At 42.6% G+C, this 15453-nt stretch overlaps 1 pseudogene; it reads right to left on the reverse strand.

Moving 5' to 3' along the window:
• Positions 1-5915: 5915 nt before the first annotated feature.
• On the reverse strand, positions 5916-14590 carry LOC149971538 (uncharacterized; annotated as a pseudogene).
• Positions 14591-15453: the final 863 nt, after the last annotated feature.

Consider the following 15453-nt stretch of genomic DNA (forward strand, 5'->3'; position numbering starts at 1 on the left):
CCTTTACAATGGAACCAATAGAATAGTTGTGTTAACCTGCCTACATGACACCCCAGACAAGTTAAAGCAAATGCTCAAAGAATAAATAGTATATAAACCTCTGGTCTGGTTGCTGTAGGTGGTGAGGAATCTGCAGGCGGGCTGCAAAAGTAATTAATCACTGCTTCCTCTTTCCCTTAGAACTTCTTCCTGTGTGGTGTCTCAGAGTGACGCACACACACACACACACACACACACAAACACAGCCCAGCCCTAATAACCCCTGACCTATGTGACTATGTGTGATTATGGTGTGTGTGTCTGTGTCTGTGTGTGTGTGTGTGAGAGACAGAGAGAGAGAGAGAGAGAGAGAGAGAGAGAGAGAGAGAGAGAGAGGAGTGAATGTGTTTGCTTTGAGGAGATACAGATAACACCCTCTGAGCAGAACGTGTTGAAGCATGTTGGAATAGTCGCCAAGCATCCTCTCTCTTCCTGTTCTCTGAGTAAACAGTCACCAAGCATCCTCTCTCTTCCTGTTCTCTGAGTAAACAGTCACCAAGCATCCTCTCTCTTCCTGTTCTCTGAGTAAACAGTCACCAAGCATCCTCTCTCTTCCTGTTCTCTGAGTAAACAGTCACCAAGCATCCTCTCTCTTCCTGTTCTCTGAGTAAACAGTCACCAAGCATCCTCTCTCTTCCTGTTCTCTGAGTAAACAGTCACCAAGCATCCTCTCTCTTCCTGTTCTCTGAGTAAACAGTCACCAAGCATCCTCTCTCTTCCTGTTCTCTGAGTAAACAGTCACCAAGCATCCTCTCTCTTCCTGTTCTCTGAGTAAACAGTCACCAAGCATCCTCTCTCTTCCTGTTCTCTGAGTAAACAGTCACCAAGCATCCTCTCTCTTCCTGTTCTCTGAGTAAACAGTCACCAAGCATCCTCTCTCGTCCTGTTCTCTGAGTAAACAGTCAAGTAAGTGAACGGATGGATACAAGTAACTGTCAAAATAATGGAACAGATTGAGTAAAATAGGCATACAAAGTACAGTGCATTTGGAAAGTATTCCGACCCCTTGACATTTTGTTATGTTATTCTAAACAAAAAAAACATAATGAAATTAATAAAAAATAGTACATTTACATAAGTATTCAGACAACTTACTCAGTTTTTTGTTGAAGCACTTTTGGCAGCGATTACAACCTCAAATCTTCTTGGGTACAACACTACAAGTATGAAACACCTGTATTCGAGACGTGTCTTCCATTCTTCTCTGCAGATCCTTTCAAGCTCTGTCAGGTTGGATGGGGAGCGTCACTGCACAGTTATTTTCAGGTCTCTCCAGAGATGTTCGATCAGGTTCAGGTCCGGGCTCTGGCTGGGTCACTCAAGGATGTTCAGAAACTTGTCCCAACGCCGATCCAATGTTGTCTTGGCTGTGTGCGTAGGGTCGTTGTCTTGCTGGAAGGTGAACCTTCTCCCCAGTCTGAAATCCTGATTGTTCTGGAGAAGGTTGTCATCAAAGATCTCTCTGTACTTTTCTCCATTCATCTTCCCCTCAATCCTAACTAGTCTCCCAGTCCCTGCCACTGAAAAACATCCCCACAGCATGACGCTGCCATCACCATGCTTCACCGTAGGAATGTTGCCAGCTTTCCTCCAGAAGTGACACTTGGCATTCAGGCCAAAGAGTTCAATCTTGGTTTAATCAGACCAGAGAATCTTGTTTCTCATGGTCTGAGAGTCCTTTAGGTGCCCTTTGGCAAACTCCAAGCGGGCTGTCTTGCCTTTCACTGAGAAGTTGCTTCCGTCTGGACACTCTACCATAAAGGCCTGATTGGTGGAGTGCTGCAGAGATGGTTGTCCTTCTGAAAGATTTTCCCATCTTCACAAAGGAGCTCTGGAGCTCTGTCAGAGTGACCTTCGGGTTCTTGGTCACCTCCCTGCTCAGTTTGGCTGGGCGGCCAGCTCTAAGGAGAATCTTGATGGTTCTTCCATTCAAGAATGTTGGAGGCCACTGTGTTCTTGGGGGACCTTCAATGCTGTAGAAATGTTTCTGTACCCTTCCCCAGGTCTGTGCCTCGACACAATCCTGTCCCGGAGCTCTACGGGCAATTCCTTTCTTTCTCATGGCTTGGCTTTTGCATTGACATGCACTGTCAACTACGGGACCTTATACAGACATGAGTGTGTCTTTCCAATTGAATTTACCACAGGTGGACTCCAATCAAGTTGTAGAAACATTTGAAGGATGATCAACGGAAACAGGATGCACCTGAGCTCAAAGCAAAGGGTCTGAATGCTAATGTTATGGTATATACATTTGCAATTATGGGGTATTGTTTATAGATTGATGAGGAAAAACATGTATTTAATCAATTTTAGAATAAGGCTGTAACATAACAAAATGTGTAAACAGGGAAGGGGTCTGAATACTTTCCGAATGCACTGTACATTATATATTGATATCAGGTGCTTCCACATAGCTGTGCTTCATGAGTTAATTAAGCAATTAACATCCAATTATGCTTAGGGTCATGTATAAAATGCTCGGCAGGCCATTATTTAGGCTACCATTCCTATGCCCCCATAGGATGACAATACCCCCAGCCACAGGGTACGAGTGGTCACTGAATGGTTTGATGAGCATGAAAATGATGTAAACCATATGCCATGGCCTTCTCAGTCACCAGATCTCAACCCAATGGAACACTTATGGGAGATTCTGGAGTGGCGTCTGAGACAGCGTTTTCTACCACCTTCAACAAAACACCAAATTATGTATTTTATCATGGAAGAATGGTGTCACATCCCTCCGATAGAGTTCCAGACACTTGTAGAATCTATGCCAAGGTGCATTGAAGCTGTTCTGGCTCGTGGAGGTCCAACACCCTATTAAGACACTTCATGTTGGTGTTTCCTTTATTTGGTGTTACCTGTACATGAAATCTTCACTACTTTAACCAATACAGTACCTATACTATCAACGCTGGACAGCCTCCAGTTTATGGAGTCTGAGATGCCTGTTGTTGTGTTCAGGTAGTAAACTGATAATTAGCTGTAATTAACATTGTCCTCAGAGGACAGGGGATGGGAGAGGACAGGGGAGGGGAAGGTATTTAACCCTTAGAGGACAGTGGAGGGAGAGGACAGGAGGGGAAGGTATTTAACCCATAGAGGACAGGGGAGTGGAAGGTATTTAACCCTTAGAGGACAGGGGAGGGGAGAGGACAGGGGAGGGGAAGGTATTTAACCCTTAGAGGACAGTGGAGGGAGAGGACAGGGGAGGGGAAGGTATTTAACCCTTAGAGGACAGGGGAGGGGAGAGGACAGGGGAGGGGAAGGTATTTAACCCTTAGAGGACAGTGGAGGGAGAGGACAGGGGAGGGGAAGGTATTTAACCCATAGAGGACAGGGGAGTGGAATGTATTTAACCCTTAGAGGACAGGGGAGGGGAGAGAACAGGGGAGGGGAAGGTATTTAACCCTTAGAGGACAGTGGAGGGAGAGGACAGGGGAGGGGAAGGTATTTAACCCATAGAGGACAGGGGAGTGGAAGGTATTTAACCCTTAGAGGACAGGGGAGGGGAGAGGACAGGGCAGGGGAAGGTATTTAACCCTTAGAGGACAGGGTAGGGGAGAGGACAGGGCAGGGGAAGGTATTTAACCCTTAGAGGACAAGAGAGGGGAGAGGACCTTAGAGGACAGGGGAGGGGAAGGTATTTAACCCATAGAGGACAGGGGAGTGGAAGGTATTTAACCCTTAGAGGACAGGGGAGGGGAGAGGACAGGGGAGGGGAAGGTATTTAACCCTTAGAGGACAGTGGAGGGAGAGGACAGGGGAGGGGAAGGTATTTAACCCATAGAGGACAGGGGAGTGGAAGGTATTTAACCCTTAGAGGACAGGGGAGGGGAGAGGACAGGGCAGGGGAAGGTAGTTAACCCTTAGAGGACAGGGTAGGGGAGAGGACAGGGCAGGGGAAGGTATTTAACCCTTAGAGGACAATAGAGGGGAGAGGACCTTAGAGGACAGGGGAGGGGAAGGTATTTAACCCTTGGAGGGCAGAGGAGGGGAGGGATTTTAACCCCTAGAGGGCAAGGGAGGGGAAGGTGTTTAACCCTTAGAGGGGAGGTGAAGGTGTTTAACCCTTAGAGGGCAGGGGAGTGGATAGTGTTTAACCTTTAGAGGGGAGGGGAAGGTGTTTAACCCTTAGAGGGGAGGGGAGGGGAAGGTATTTAACCCTTAGAGGGCAGGGGAGGGGATGGCATCTGGTAGAGCACGTCCATAGGATGAAAACTTCCTTGGAAATAGCACTTAGCACAGTTAGACAGGGTGGGGTGGAGGGAGGGAGGGAGGGAGAATGGCTGCTCTGCGATATCCTCAAGGGCAACTTGTCACACTGTCTACTAGCGTTCAGTCCATAACTGACTGAATGTCTAGGACGTGATGTTAGAAGGAGGGCTGTAGCTGGCACTATGATTATAGAAAGTACACCTCAAACACACACACACACACACACACACACACACACACACACACACACACACACACACACACACACACACACACACACACACACACACACACACACACACACACACACACAAAAGCATTACAGCAGATGGTTGGGGAAGTCACTGACAATCCGCCTCCCCTCCAACACAAAAATGCTTTGTTAAAAACGATGACATACTATGGTCACTGGCTTTTATAGCTTGAGCTTCATATCACTTGTATCACCACCGTTGATTAAAACATCAGTGCCCATTTGATTAATTTGGCTATGCTAGCTGCTCTAATACATGGAAGACAGACTCTGAGATAGCATCTTGTCTCCATGCTTCAGTATATTCTCTGATAGAGGTTCAGCCATGTCTCTGTTTAGAAAAAGCCAGTGACGGACTGTGATGCTGATATAATTTCCCCACACCGTTACCAGCCGTGACCCCAGCTGCTCTGGCTTCTGGCCGGCTCTGTCTGTCATCATTCAACACTTCCTGGTACCTCTCAGAGAGAACTCAAGGCAGGCGGCTGTGGTTGAGGTATCACATCTGCTTCAGTCATAGTTTACAGTCATACTTTACAATGACTGACTAAAAATGGTCTGGTGAGGTGGAATAGAATCAAATAGAATAGAATAGAATCAAATAGAATAGAATCAAATAGAACAGAGTAGAATCGAATAGAATATAATAGAATCAAATAGAAAATAATCAAATAGAACAGAGTAGAATCAAATAGAACAGAGTAGAATCAAATATAATATAATAGAATAGAATCAAATAGAATATAATATAGAATGGACCCTATAGCACAGCTGAGGCTCAGAGGTTCTGTTAGTGCATTCTCCAATCTGTTTGTACATATTTTGAAGCATGCATTGATACAAGCTTCAATGGAAAGTATGCAAAGACATTTGACACAACCACTATGCAGAATTTCTAGAACCCTATGGGGGCCATTATTTGAGCAGTAGCGAGAGAAAATACACTCTGACTTCAGAATGAAATGTCACCTATTCACATCTCAGATGTTGCCTGACCACAATATTTTATCTTGATTTGTTAATAAATACATACTGTGTTAATTTTGGCATGTTTACCTGCCTACATGCTCTAGATCGCTTGCCCATAATAAGTCAATAGGGCCAACTGGCTAGCTACTACTGTTAACTAGCCACAAATAATTGTTAGCTAGCTACCCACGAAGAATCTTGCATAATATCAGTTTTAGGTCCTTTTGCCTGTTGAACTATCTGGTTATCTACATTACTACGATTTACATATTGCTAGCTGATAGTTATGAAGTGAAACGGTTGCTTTGTGCATGTCTTGTTTTTCATCTCTATTGCCATGGTCCTGGCTGCAAGACTGTTCAGTGAATGTGGAGGTGAAGTGTGAGGTAATACAGTAAAGGGAGTGCGAGAGTTAATCAAATGTAATGTTTTATGCGTTCTCCACACTCTCGTCCTCACAAGAACATAGTTAAGAGAACATTATTGCAGAATGCACTCGGAGCGTGAGAGTGAGGAGCACGGTAGTATGCATATTAAGAAACAGCCTCTGTGAGATCGGTGAGACCGCAGTAAAAACAACTTGATATCTTTCAAGCCTGTCGCCTGGCAGTCCTTACTGATAAATCTGTCAGGGGTGATATCATAAGCTTGTATGGGAAAGTCCTTCTCTATCCCATGAGAGATATACTATAGTATAAATCTGGCCCTGCCTCAGCCCACAGCTACCCAAACACATGAGAATACATAGAAGAGAGTGACAAAACAAAGGGAGAGAGAATCCCTCCATCCACAGAAAACGAGTGATGTCTCATTCTCTGACCTAGACTTCTATTTTGGGAGTTGGTATTTTTGTGTTGGTTGTTATTATTTTTATTGAGGGGCTTCCATAGGCATGCCTGCCTTTGAAAAATGTATTACCCAAACATGGCAATCCTAGTCGCCGTCATGCCACAGGAAATCAATGCTCTGACAAAACAAATTTTCATTAACATCCCTCAAAGGGGTTTTCATTCAATAAAATTAGATCAGCCAGGAATCCTGTTAAATATCGTATTTCAACGATTATTCCTTTTAATGTCATTTAGGAAATCTGATTTGAGACTGAGACATGTTTTTTTGCTGTTCTTGCAAGTACTGTATGGTTTGTTTTAACTGATTACAGGAGAGCTGTGTTTTGCAAAGTTGTATATTAGAACACGTTAGTTGACATAGGGCCTTCAGAAGGTTTTCATAGCCCTTGACTTATTCCACATTTTGTTGTTTTACAGCCTGAATTCAAAATGGATTAAATAAATACAAATATCTCACCATCTACACACAATACCCCATAACGACAAAGGGAAAACATATTTTTAGACATTTTAGCAAATTTATTGAGAAAGAAATACAGAAATATCTCATTTGCATAAGCATTCCCACCCTTGAGTGGGAATGTTAGATGCACCTTTGGCAGTGATTAATCAAATGCATCAATCAAATGTATTTATAAAGCCCTTCTTACATTAGCTGATGTCACAAAGTGCTGTACAGAAACCCAGCATAAAACACCAAACAGCAAGCAATGCAGGTGTAGAAGCACTGTGGCTAGGTCCTCTGAGAGAAAGAGAAAGAGAGAAAGAGAGAGAGCATACTTAAATTCACAGAGGACGCCGGATAAGACAGGAGAAATACTTCAGATATAACAGACTGACCCTAGCCCCCCCGACACATAAACCTTTGCGGAAAAAATACTGGAGGCTGAAACAGGAGGGGTCGGGAGACACTGTGGCCCCGTCCGACGATGTCCCCGGACAGGGCCAAACAGGCAGGATATAGCCCCACCCACTTGGCAAAGCACAGCCCCCACACCACCAGAGGGATATCTTCAACCACCAACTTACTATCCTGAGACAAGGCCGAGTATAGCCCATAAAGATCTCCCCCACGGCACGAACCCGAGGGGGTGAGCCAAACCGGACAGGAAGAACACGTCAGTGACTCAACCCACTCAATTGGCGCACCCCTCCTAGGGAAAGCATGGAAAGGACCAGTAAGCCAGTGACTCAGCCTCTGTAATAGGGTTTGAGGCAGAGAATTCCAGTGGAGAGAGGGGAACCGACCAGTCAGAGACAGCAAGGGCGGTTCGTTGCTCAAGTGCCTTTCTGTTCGCCTTCACACCCCTGGGCCAGACTACATTCAATCATAGGACCTACTTATGTTAAGAGATGAGTCTTCAATAAAGAGTCTGTGTCTCTCACATGTGTAGGCAGACCATTCCATAAAAATGTTGCTCTATAGGAGAAGCCCTGCCTCAAGGTGTTTTTCTAAGAAATTCTAGGGACAGTAAAGAGGCCTGCATCTTGTGACCGTAGCATACATGTGGGTATGTACGGCAGGACCAAATCGGAAAAATAGGTAGAAGCAAGCCCATATAATGCTTTGTAGTTTAGCAGTAAAACCTTTAAATCAGCCCTAGCCTTCTTAACAGGAAGCCATTGTAGAGAGGCTAGCTCTGGAGAAATATGATCACATTTTTGGGTTCTAGACAAGAATCTAGCAGCCGTATTTAGCACTAACTGTTTTTAATTTAGTGCTTCATCCGGGTAGCCGGAAAGTAGAGCATTGCAATAGTTTAATCTAGAAGTGACAAAAGCATGGATTAATTTTGTGGTGATCGATGGTATAAGAGAAGGGAATAAACAATAAGAGAAGGAAATAAACAACAAGAGAAGGGAATAAACAACAAGAGAAGGGAATAAACAATAAGAGAAGGAAATAAACAACAAGAGAAGGGAATAAACAATAAGAGAAGGAAATAAACAACAAGAGAAGGGAATAAACATCAAGAGAAGGGAATAAACAGTAAGAAAGGGGAATAAACAATAAGAGAAGGGAATAAACAATGATAAAAGGGAATAAACAATAAGAAAAGGTAATAAACAATAAGAGAAGGGAATAACCGACAAGAAAATGGAATAACCAACAAGAGAAGGGAATAAACAATAATAAAAGGGAATAAACAATAATAAAAGGGAATAAACAATAAGAAAATGGAATAAACAACAAGAGAAGGGAATAACCAACAAGAGAAGGGAATAAACAATAATAAAAGGGAATAAACAATAATAAAAGGGAATAAACAATAAGAAAATGGAATAAACAACAAGAGAAGGGAATAAACAACAAGAGAAGGGAATAAACAACAAGAGAAGGGAATAAACAACAAGATAAGGGAATAAACAACAAGAGAAGGGAATAAACAACAAGAGAAGGGAATAAACAATAAGAAAAGGGAATAAACAACAAGAGAAGGGAATAAACAACAAGAGAAGGGAATAAACAATAATAAAAGGGAATAAACAACAAGAGAAGGGAATAAACAACAAGAGAAGGGAATAAACAACAAGAGAAGGGAATAAACAATAAGAAAAGGGAATAAACAACAAGAGAAGGGAATAAACAACAAGAGAAGGGAATAAACAATAAGAAAAGGGAATAAACAACAAGAGAAGGGAATAAACAACAAGAGAAGGGAATAAACAACAAGAGAAGGGAATAAACAACAAGAGAAGGGAATAAACAACAAGAGAAGGGAATAACCAACAAGAGAAGGGAATAAACAACAAGAGAAGGGAATAAACAACAAGATAAGGGAATAAACAACAAGAGAAGGGAATAAACAACAAGAGAAGGGAATAAACAATAAGAGAAGGGAATAAACAATGAGAGAATGGAAAAAACAATAAGAGAAGGGAATAAACAATAAGAGAAGGGAATAAACAATGAGAGAATGGAAAAAACAACAAGAGAAGTGAATCTCACTTACAGGAATTGGAAACTCGAAACACCCTTCTCTTAGTGCTCCCTGTCCCTGGCATGGTGTTGCACAACTCTTGATTAAGTAGAGTTAGAAGACACCATGTCATGTTTCAAAACATCTCAGGATGATGTTTCAATAGTCTAAGTTTGTGGCAGCTCAGATGCCATCAAGATTAATTGTCAGAGAGAAGAGAAGATCTCTTTGTTTCATGGGACCTAGAACTAGCATCTCAGTTTTGTCCAAATTTAAAAGTAGAAAATGTACCACCATCCACCTCCTTATGTCTGAAACACAGGCTTCCAGGGAGGGCAATTTTGGGGCTTCACCATGTTTTATCGAAATGTACAGTTGTGTGTCATCCGCATAGCAGTGAAAGTTAACATTATGTTTCAAAATGACATCACCACGAGGTAAAATACATAGTGAAAACAATAGTGGTCCTAAAACGGAGCCTTGAAGAACTCCAAAATGTACAGTTGATTTGTCAGAGGACAAACCATCTACAGAGACAAACATATCTTTCAGACAGATAAGAGCCAGAACTTGTCCATGTAGACCAATTTGGGTTTCCAATCTCTCCAAAAGCATGTGGTGGTCGATGGTATCAAATGCAGACATTAAGGTCTAGGAGCACGAGGACAGATGCAGAGCCTCGGTCTGATGCCATTTAAACATCTTTGGGCTGAGATCCCGCTAACGGGATAGATATGACAACAGCCAGTGAAAGTGCAGGGTGCCAAATTCAAAACAACAGAAATTCCATAATTAAAATTCCTCAAACATACAAGTATTTTACACAATTTTAAAGATACACTTGTTGTCTTGTTGTCTCAGCCTCCAGTATTTATGCTGCAGTAGTTTATGTGTCGGGGGGCTAGGGTCAGTTTGTTATATCTGGAGTACTTCTCCTGTCCTATTCGGTGTCCTGTGTGAATCTAAGTGTGCGTTCTCTAATTCTCTCCTTCTCTCTTTCTATCTCTCGGAGGACCTGAGCCCTAGGACCATGCCCCAGGACTACCTGACATGATGACTCCTTGCTGTCCCCAGTCCACCTGGCTGTGCTGCTGCTCCAGTTTCAACTGTTCTGCCTTATTATTATTCGAACATGCTGATCATTTATGAACATTTGAACATCTTGGCCATGTTCTGTTATAATCTCCACCCGGCACAGCCAGAAGAGGACTGGCCATCCCACATATGCTCTCTCTAATTCTCTCTTTCTTTCTCTCTCTCGGAGGACCTGAGCCCTAGGACCATGCCCCAGGAATACCTGACATGATGACTCCTTGCTGTCCCCAGTCCACCTGACTGTGCTGCTGCTCCAGTTTCAACTATTCTGCCTTATTATTATTCGACCATGCTGGTCATTTATGAACATTTGAACATCTTGACCATGTTTTGTTATAATCTCCACCCGGCACAGCCAGAAGAGGACTGGCCACCCCACATAGCCTGGTTCCTCTCTAGGTTTCTTCCTAGGTTTTGGCCTTTCTAGGGAGTTTTTCCTAGCCACCGTGCTTCTTCACCTGCATTGCTTGCTGTTTGGGGTTTTAGGCTGGGTTTCTGTACAGCACTTTGAGATATCAGCTGATGTACGAAGGGCTATATAAAATAAATTTGATTGATTGATTGATTGTTAATCCCACCACAGTTTCCGATTTCAAAAAGGCTTTACAAAGAAAGCAAACCAAACGATTATGTTAGGTGAGTGCCTAGTCACGGGAAAACACAGCCATTTTTCCAGCCAAAGAGAAGAGTCACAAAAAGCAGAAATAGAGCTAAATGAATCACTAACCTTTGATGATCTTCATCGGATGACACTCATAGGACTTCATGTTACACAATACATGTATGCTTTGTTCGATAAAGTTCATATTTATATAAAAAAATCTCAGTATACATTGGCGTGTTATGTTCAGTAGTTCCAAAACATCCGGGTGATTTTGCAGAGAGCCACATCAATTTACAGAAATACTCATAATAAACATTGATAGAAGATAGAACTATTAAGCATGGAATTATAGATACACTTCTCCTTAATGCATTTGCTGTGTCAGATTTCAAAAAAGCTTTACCGAAAAAGCACACCATGCAAAAATCTGAGTACAGTGCTCAGAGACCAAAACAACCCAAAAAGATATCCACCATGTTGTGTAGTCAACAGAAGTCAGAAATAGCATTATATATATTCACTTACCTTTGACGATCTTATAATTCCACTCCCAGGAATCCCAGTTCCACAATAAATGTTTGATTTGTTCGATAAAGTCCATAATGTATGTCCAAATACCTCCTTTTTGTTCGCACGTTTAGCCCAGTAATCCAAATTCATGACACGCGATCACTAGGTGCAGACGAAAAGTCAAAAAGCTCCATTACAGTCCATAGAAACATGTCAAACGATGTATAGAATCAATCTTTAGGATGTTTTTAACATAAATCTTCAATAATGTTCCAACCGGAGAATTCCTTTGTTTGTAGAATTGCAATGGAACGCAAGCTAACTTTCACGTGACCGCGCATGGTCAGCTCATGCCTCTCTGGCAGACCTCTAACTCATTCCCCTCTCATTCGCCCCCATCTCACAGTAGAAGCATCAAACAAGGTTCTAAAGACTGTTGACATCTAGTGGAAGCCTTAGGAAGTGCAATATGACAGGTTTTTGCCTGCCATATGAGTTCTGTTATACTCACAGACGTCATTCAAAAAGTTTTTGAAACTTCAGTGTGTTTTCTATCCAAATGTGCTAATAATATGCATATATTAGCAACTGGGCCTGAGTACAGACAGTTAACTCTGGGCACCTTATTCCTCCAAGCTACTCAATACTGCCCCCAGCCATAGCAAGTTAAAAGGTCGTTTTCCACTTTCACAAGTGCAGTCTTAGTGCTATGATTGGGTTTTAAACCAGATGGAAGTGTTTTGTATACATTGATTGTCTTCAGGAAGGCAGTGAGTTTCTGCATCAAAAGCTTTTTCTAAAAGTTTTGAGAGGAATGGAAGATTCGATATAGGCCGATAGTTTTTTTAAATATTTTCATCAAAGCTCATGAATTTATCACTGCTGAAGTGAAAGCCATCCTCTCTTGGGGAATGCTGCTTTTTAGTTAGCTTTGCGACAGTATCAAATATACATTTTTGATTGTTCTTATTTTCCTTAATTAAGTTGGATAAATAGGATGATCGAGCAACAGTGAGAGCTCTTCGATACTGCACGGTACTGTCTTTCCAAGATAGTCGGAAGACTTCCAGTTTGGTGTAGCGCCATTTCCATTCCAATTTTCTGGAAGCTTGAGTCAGGGCTCGGGTATTTTCTGTGTACCAGGGAGCTAGTTTCTTATGACAAATGTTTTTTGTTTTTAGGGGTGCGACTGCATCTAGGGTATTACGCAAGGTTAAATTGAGTTAGGTGGTTAACTGATTTTTGTACTCTGATGTCCTTGGGTAGGTGGAAGGAGTCTGGAAGTGCATCTAGGAATCTTTGGGTTATTTTTCTAGCATAGCTTTTGATGATCCTTGGTTTGGATCTGAGCAGATTATTTGTTGCGATTGCAAACGTAATAAAATGATGGTCCGATAATTGAGGATTATGAGGAAAAACATTAAGATCTGCAACATTTATTCCACAGGACAAAACTAGGTCCAGAGTATGACTGTGGCAGTGAGTAGGTCCAAAACCCACGGAGTCGATGATGGCTCCGAAGTCTGAATGTTATCTGCCATGACTGCAAGATCTGATAGGAATTCAGGGAACTCAGTGAGGGACGCCGCATGCGGCCCAGGAGGCCTGTAAACAGTAGCTATAAAAAGTGATTGAGTAGGCTGCCTAGATTTCATGACCAGAAGGTCAAAAGACAAAAACGCAGTCGTTTTTTTGTGTAAATTTAAATTTGCTAACGTAAATGTTAGCAACACCTCCACCTTTGCAGGATGCGCAGGGGATTTGGTCACTAGTGTAACCAGGAGGAGAGGCCTCATTTAACACAGTAAATTCATCAGGCTTAAGCCATGTTTCAGTCAGGACAATCACATAAAGATTATAATCAGTGATTAGTTCATTGACTATAACTGCCTTGGAAGTGAGGGATCTAACATTAAGTAGCCCTATTTTGAGATGTGAGATATCACAATCTCTTTCAATAATGACAGGAATGGAGGTCTTTATTCCAGTGAGATTGCTAAGGGAAACACCGCCATGTTTAGTTTTGCCCAACCTAGATTGAGGCACAGATACGGTCTCAATGGGGAAAGCTGAGTTGACTACATTGATTGGGCAAAGAGGCTGCTGCTTGGCCTGCACCCTATCACATTGTGGAGCAAGGGGAGTTAGAGCCTTGTCTATGTTCGTAGATAAGATGAGAGCACCCCTCCAGCTAGGATGGAGTCCGTCATTCCTTAGCAGGCCAGGCTTGGTCTTGTTTGTGGGTGAGTCCCAGAAAGAGGGCCAATTATCTACAAATTCTATCTTTTGGGAGGGGCAGAAAACAGTTTTCAACCAGCGATTGAGTTGTGAGACTCTGCTGTAGAGCTCATCACTCCCCCTAACTGGGAGGGGGACAGAGACAAATACTCGATGCCAACACATCTTTCTAGCTGATTTACACGCAGAAGCTATGTTGTGCTTGGTGACCTCTTACTGTTTCATCCTACCATCGTTGGTGCTGACGTGGATATCAATATCCCTATACTCTTTACACTCGCCAGTTTTAGTCTTAGCCAGCACCATCTTCAGATTAGCCTTAACGCCGGTAGCCCTGCCCCCTGGTAAACAGTGTATGATCGCTGGATGATACATTATAAGTCTAATGGAGTCACCAATGACTAGGGTTTTCAATTTGTCAGAGCTAATGGTGGGAGGCTTCGGCGTCTCAGACCCCGTAACGGGAGGAGGAGACACCAGAGAAGGCTCGGCCTATGACTTCAACCCGTTGCTTAAGGGGGAGAACCATTTGAACGTTTCTGTCAGCTGAATGAGCGACACCGGTTGAGCGTTCCTACAGCATTTCCTTCCAGAAGCCATGAGAAAATTGTCCGGCTGCGGGGACTGTGTGAGGGTATTAATACTAGTATCTGTACTTATTGGTGGCACAGACGCAGTTTCATCCTTTCCTACACTTAAATTACCCATGCCTAACGATTGCGTCTGAAGCTGGGCATGCAGCACGGCTATCCTTGTCATAAGGCGATCGTTCTCCTGTATATTATGAGTACAGCGACTGCAATTAGAAGGCATAATGTTAATGTTACTACTTAGCTTCAGCTGTTGGAGGTCCTGACGAATCACATCCAAATAAAGCATCCGGGGTGAAAAAGTTGAATGAAAAAAGTTGAGCTTGGGAAAAAATGTAAATATAAAATGGTAATTAAAAAGTAAAAACCGTAAAGTTGGCAGGTAGCAAATTAAGGTTACAAACCGCACAGCAGCACGTAAACAACTCTACAAGTTGTGACCGGAAATGTTTAGCTGTGAGTCTTTCTAGAAGTCTCTAAGAGCTTTTCAGACATGGATTGTTCGACATTTGCCCATTAGTCTTCTCAACTCTGTTAAATTGTTTGTTGATCATTGATACACATCCATTTTCAGTTCTTGCCATGGATTATCAAGTAGATTTAAGTCAAAACTGTAACTTCACCACTCAGGAATATTCACTGTCTTCTTGGTAAGCAACTCCAGTGTAGATTTGACCTTGTGTTTTAGGTTATTGTCATGCTGAAAGGTGAAATAATCTCCTAGTTTCTGGTAGAAAGCAATCTTAATCAGGTTTGCCTGTGCTTACTTCCATTCTGTTTCTTTTTTATTGTGAAAACTCACAAGTCCCTAGTGATTACAAGCATACCCATAACATGATTCAGCCACCACTATGCTAGAAAACAGTTGAGGCTGCTTAAGGAAGTATGGCTCATCCGCTGGAACGGAGCGAATGGAATCGCATCAAACAGGGGGAATAGTATCCCTCAATTGAGCAGTGAATGGAATGGCATCAAACACATGGAAATCATGTGTTTGCATCGTTTGATACTATTCCCCCTGTTCCGCTCCAGCCATTACCATGAGCCCGTCCTCCCCGATTAAGGTGCCACCAACCTCCTGTGCTTGAAAATATGGAGAGTGGTGCTCATTAATGTGTTGTATTGAAATGAACAGTTTGTTTTCAGGACAAAAAGTTAA

The sequence above is a fragment of the Oncorhynchus mykiss genome, chromosome 25 (assembly GCF_057628025.1).
Source record: "Oncorhynchus mykiss isolate SJ-2025 chromosome 25, ASM5762802v1, whole genome shotgun sequence".
NCBI classification, from domain to species: Eukaryota; Metazoa; Chordata; class Actinopteri; order Salmoniformes; family Salmonidae; genus Oncorhynchus; species Oncorhynchus mykiss.